Source organism: Epinephelus moara, chromosome 16, assembly GCF_006386435.1.
Source record: "Epinephelus moara isolate mb chromosome 16, YSFRI_EMoa_1.0, whole genome shotgun sequence".
Taxonomy (NCBI): Eukaryota; Metazoa; Chordata; class Actinopteri; order Perciformes; family Serranidae; genus Epinephelus; species Epinephelus moara.
In genome coordinates, this window is record NC_065521.1 from 3,389,849 (window position 1) to 3,395,625 (window position 5,777).

The window sequence follows — 5,777 nt, forward strand, 5'->3', positions numbered from 1 at the left end:
TATATATATATATATATATATATATAGATATATATATATATATGACACAGATATCACCCTAAGAGGGTAATATTTTTTTTAAATTATATATATATATATATATATATACACACTATAATTATGTATATTCATATTTTACATATTCATTTATTAAAATATAATGTCCGTATCACACTGTCAGTCAGCTGTTGAATCAGACACCTCATTCTTCAGTTGGGTAAGGTAGGTGGTCCAGAGTAGGATAATGTTCTGTCTGTCTTTTCAAAGGTTATTGGTCACACAGCTTACTTTGGTACTTGGTAGAAGGGTGAATGATCTGACGGTGTTTCAGCATGTTAAAGACACTATTTAGCCCATCTAGGAGTCTAAAGTCCAACTGTGATCACACCATAACATCTGCTCTTGGATAAATGTTAGATTTCGGTTGCTTAGCAAATATGTTGACACATGAACAAATGTTTGTTTGAACTTCTTTTTTATACATCTGTTAAACCATGTTGGACAATATACCATTTTTAAAGCCAGCTGTGAAAAGTAAAAAAAAAAAAAAAAAAAAAAAAGTAGTAGCCTACAGACAAGTATATAATCAGTTTCGTGAGGCTGCGGGCTCATCTGATACTGTTTGACTTACTGGTGCACCCACCCATCCTGTGCACCAATCAGGTTGAAGAGTTTCTTGCAAATGCTTTTTGGCCAAATATGCATTTACAACTGTATACAAAAACTTCTATTTCAGACTCCATGCTGTAGCATATGCTTTCAGTTAGAATTAATTGTTCAAACATTATTTATGCAACAAAGAAAAAGCAAATCACTGTGTGAAAATGATTTCAACTTCACACCTCACAGTATAACGTCCATATGTGGGTAGCCAGCATAGAAACTAACTGGTGTAACACATTAAAGACATAAAAACTGAAATGATTGCACTGAACTGAATAAACTACATAGGTCTGACATTTTTGAAGAACCCTTGCTTTCTTTTTGAGAGTCATATGCTATGGTTCTTAGCCTCATGTCTGTGTAAAAAGTACAGCGCCAAAGTCAGTCTATCTTAGCATAACGTTCAAAGGTTCAAAGATACATCTACCAACACCTCTAAAGCTCACTGATAAACATGCTTTATCACATTTTTTCAAGATGTACACAACCAGAAATGTTAAAACAACACTGTGTTTATTTTTAATATCCATCTGAACATCTTACTCTTGGAGAGATGGTAAATAATTGTCCTTTTTTAAGTACTGAACTATTATTGCTTTTAGGAAATTCCTACAACTGTATGATTCTCTCTGTTTCCACAAATTTCTGGAATTGTCAAAACACACTATCTGAAAGACAATACTTTTTTTGACATTGGCCAAAGACTTTATACAAGTTTACAGAAAGAAAATACATGCTACACAGCATACAGACCACCTGACTGTGACAGCATATAGAGTCTGCCACACAGTGAGGTAAGAAGGAACAGAATGTGTACAATGTGTGCCTGAATGAGGCCCTGCCCTCTTTTCCAATTATGGTATGTGTAGATTTGCAGCTTATACTGTCAACTTTTCCATGTCTTTTAGTCTTTTTTGTTTTTTTTGGGTTTTTTTTAATATGTGCAGCTCATTAATCGCTGTCAGAGTTCTACAGTATGATATCAAGTATCAGCTGGGGCTCATGTTTACCTCAACAACAGCAAAAATTGCATTTACAGGTAGCTTACATACACATGAGTGCACTGAAGCACATAATCTTTTTTCTTCACTTATTTCTTACTCCACAAATATCGGGAAAAGTGTTGATTTATCAATACTTGCCATTTACCATTGGAAAAGTCAATTTTTAGAAAGAAAAATGTCAGACATAAATAAGCAAAACCTAAACTGTTAAAAGATTAAAAAGTTGATTAAAATGCTATTATATGTTATAAGAATTCTCAAGCTCATTTAAAAGTTAAGTATATTTGAGTAGGGTTAATGAGGACTTACTGTCAGGAATTGTTCCAAAACTAGAGCACAGAAGCATTACCTGTGCATACAAGTCTAATGAGTCTGATAAACCTTTTCAAAATCAAAGCCCCTGAGCCCTAGCTGGTGCCTGTATCAAAGCTCTTCTCCTCTGCCAATGGTCTTCACTCCTCCTATGCAAACCTCCTCAAGTAGCCAAACCACGTGGCAGCAGAGTAGCTCCCATACAACCAGAAGAATGGAGTGACTTACCTCTGGCAGCAGTAGGTCCAGCTGACTCTCTGAAGCAGAGCAGGGGGGATCTGTGTGCTGAAGTCCTGGGATCAAAGGTGTAGTTTGGGCTGAGAGGAGAGTAACACTGGCCCGTTTTTGGAGTCCCACAGAGAAGCACAGACTGTCTCAGGGAGAGGTTGGGGAGAGGGGAGCAAATGTGGGAGCAGGCAGTGATGAGGGAGGGCTGTTGAAAATGACGGTTTCAAGTTTCTTGTGATGTCACATGTAGAGGCACTCCTCTTCCTTTCCAAAAAAAGAAAACAAGTTAACTGTGACTTTCTCTCAGGGTCTGATGATGGAATGCTCTGTGGGGAATTCACTGGGCCCCTATGGTCTGCTCATACACACTGGGCCTATTGAATGGTTTCCATGTTTCAACTCTCTTTCCATTCCCTGCTTCTGAGTTGTGGTAACAGCGGATATATGGTGAGGTGATCAGCACAGGGTTGCATAAGAGCCCGGCTGCCGGTGGGCAGCTCTGCATTAGATGCAAACTGGAAAAAGCTGGCTCTGTTAGATCAATATGGAAAAGTTCCACAGAATGGTAAATAAACCAGCAATCTCCAGAAGGATCCTAGGTGACCTGAGTTCTGCAGCCAAATGGAGCTGTTTTGAAACAACACGTTCCGGGATACACACATTTCCATGGTTATTATGGTGTTTTCTTTCCACACAGGAACACACTTTAAGCTGAGTGTGTGTGCTGATTCACTCCATTAAGTGTATGTGTAGGTTTTGCGATGTTCCTCAGTCCATTATTGTGTGACTTATAGTGTACAAATATTTGGAATGATTTTTTGACACATAAAATATTTTTAGTGTGAATGTATCTGACTGTAAGTGCTTAATAAGAGCATTTGTGTTCAGTGAGCAAATGTATGATGAGTAATAGTGGTGGTACATACACTGTAAAAGATTGCTGTAGGTTTACAGCCAATTTCTAACTGTAATGTACTGTGTCTTGGTAATGCAGCCAATTACTGTATACAACAATGCATTTTGGGAAATATGACAGCGTCAATGGTCGACTCAGACAACAGTCTATGCTTTTACTGTACTTCACAGGTTCGTATTGCATCACGAGAAGTTCTAACTATAACCTGCGCGCCCTAACCCCATATTGTCCGACAGAACGAAGATTAGCTAACTAACGTTACATGGATGTTAACTACCTAACGTTACTTTTTCTGAGGAGTCACCAAACTTTGCTGTCTCAATATTTGGTAGACCATCGTGCCAGACCATACATCGGAAAGAAGAGCGGCTAGCTAATTAACTAGCTAGCTTTTCTGGAGGGTTAGGGTTAGCACTTAGTTGTCCATTCAGACAATGCAACAAGACGTTTTCTGTGAAATCTGCATTCACTTCGCACCTGAGTAGGAAACACAAAAGCTCCTCTGAAGGAAGTTTAGTTGATTCAATTCTCCGGACACCTGTTGTGAATCCAGGTAGCCCTCATGAAGTAAGTGATGGTGATCAAGTGTGTGATTGGCAGAGTGAGACTGGATAATGCAAATGAGGAGCAATCAGAATTATAGCTGCTGCGCAGCAATGGTCAGGGCCGGGCAATTTCAGGCAAAATTAGGCAATTCTGAGCAACAAGCAGAGTGTAGGAAGATGAAAGAAAAGTGGCATTCTAAGCATAAGAGACTATGCTCTATCTCACTGAGCTAATTAGGAAGAGACAACTCTGCGGTAGAGCCCTGCGCGGGACTGTTTTCTTCAACCCGCTCCTGCCTGCTCCCGCTGAATTTCTGACCATTACCGCCCGCAACCGCAATGTGTGTATTACACTCCTGCCCGCTCCCGCAATGTGTATGTCCACTCCAGCCCGCACCCGCAAAACTCTGAGAATTTATGCCCGCACAATAATAGAGATCGATGATTTTGTGTCTTCTCCCATCCCGCAGGAGAAAACACGTAATTTTATAGGCTATTAATAAAGAGATTCATGGGGTTGTTTGTTTCGTTTCCCTGGCCTGCATGTCTTTTGACGCACTGGTCAGGAATAGCGCTCCTATTTCGTTGTTTTCATTTAGTTTTTAATGAAATAAAGGCTGTTTCATATTCTATTCTCCTCCTCTGTATTTATTTATTTTTCTACCTTTATATAATCACGCAGTGATTGAGGTTAAGGCAAGCCCGGCGCCAGGATGAAGTTACTGAGGGGGCGGTTAAAAATTACGAGGGGGCAAATCTTTATTATGCAACATAGGTTCACAGTGAGTTATAAAGAGCGCGCAGCCGTGCGTAATTGTCGCGCGTAATGACAGCTCGTCGCCGGTGAAACACAAACTGCACGTCTTCTTTCATGTTTGTTTCATGACAGATGGAGCTTACAGACAGATAGACAGGTGGAGCAAGCGACAAATTGGTATGAAAGCTGGTTCAGGGCATATTTGTCCATTTATGAATAAATATAGAGTGGAAACGCTTATGCATGTGCACCAAGATCCCGCAGTGTTTTTTTTTAGCCGCCCGTTCCTGCCCGCAGCAAAGTCCAAACCGCCCGCTTTCCTGCCCGCAGCAAAGTCCAAACCGCCCGCTCCCGCAATGTTTGCGTTGGGTCCCGCGGGACCCGGCAGGACCCGGTCCCAATGCAGCCCTCTACTCTGCGGTATATATATTTAAAACTTCTTCTAGCTCATTATAGGAATTCTACAGCTGCAATGATTAGTCAATAAATCAATAAGTCAAACACATAATTAATCCACAAATATTTCATGATGGATTGATTGTTTCAGGCATCAGTGTTGGAGTTACAGATTTGAGGATATCCTCCTCAAATCTTGCTTTATCATGGTTTTGGACCTTTAGTCAGACAGAGTGAGATGTTTGTGGATGCCAGATCGGAATTGGGGAAAGGTAATATGAATTTTACATAATTTTATAGACAAACATTTAATATAGAAAATAACTGGAATGCTAATCAATAATGAAATGATTCATAGCAGAGATAGGCCTATTTGTAAAATTGTAAATGCACCATTACAGCTTAATAAAATAAAATTAAGCTAAGTAGAAAAAAAACACTTGTACCATTATTGGGAAATGGTAGGCCCTATGTGTAGTTTAAATTCACATTAAAATAAAACTCTAGTGTATCCTGTTGTTGGTCTCAAAACAGCACAAACAACCACAATGACATGTTATCACACAAAACAGACCAACATCTCTCACATATTTATTGTAAAGAAATACTTAAAACAATTTGAGACATACAAAATATTGGAGCTTAGAAATAGTGTATTGAACAATGACCAAGACATTTTATTGAACTGCATTAGATAGACAATTTAACAAATTTCAAATTGGTTTCATACTAGAGTAAATGTATCGATTATCCATATCATGAGGATACAAATATCACTGTGGTGACTTTTTGAAAAACTTCTCATCAAATATAGTCTCACAGTGCAGGGCAGAGAAAAAGAAGAAGTGCCCTGCAATTTGAAGTCAAGGGTTTAGGGATATATATACAAAATAGCAGCGGAGGTTCATTCATAAGTGCAATTGGCCGACGCACCACTAAAGGGGAAAAAAAATAAA

The 5,777-nt window shown here is 39.1% G+C and overlaps 1 protein-coding gene across 3 annotated transcripts in view; it reads right to left on the bottom strand.

Annotated features, from left to right (window-relative positions):
- LOC126402605 (sodium-coupled neutral amino acid transporter 3-like) overlaps nucleotides 1–2,621 on the bottom strand; it is a 43,601-nt gene extending 40,980 nt beyond the window's left edge. The window contains exon 1 of one of the 3 annotated variants that reach the window (XM_050064746.1): nucleotides 2,208–2,621. The gene's annotated coding sequence lies outside the window, so the exon portion shown is untranslated. Of the gene's footprint in view, nucleotides 1–1,976; nucleotides 2,133–2,207 lie in introns of those variants that run through there. The other 2 variants (XM_050064747.1, XM_050064748.1) reach the window with 2 other exon arrangements.
- Nucleotides 2,622–5,777: the final 3,156 nt, after the last annotated feature.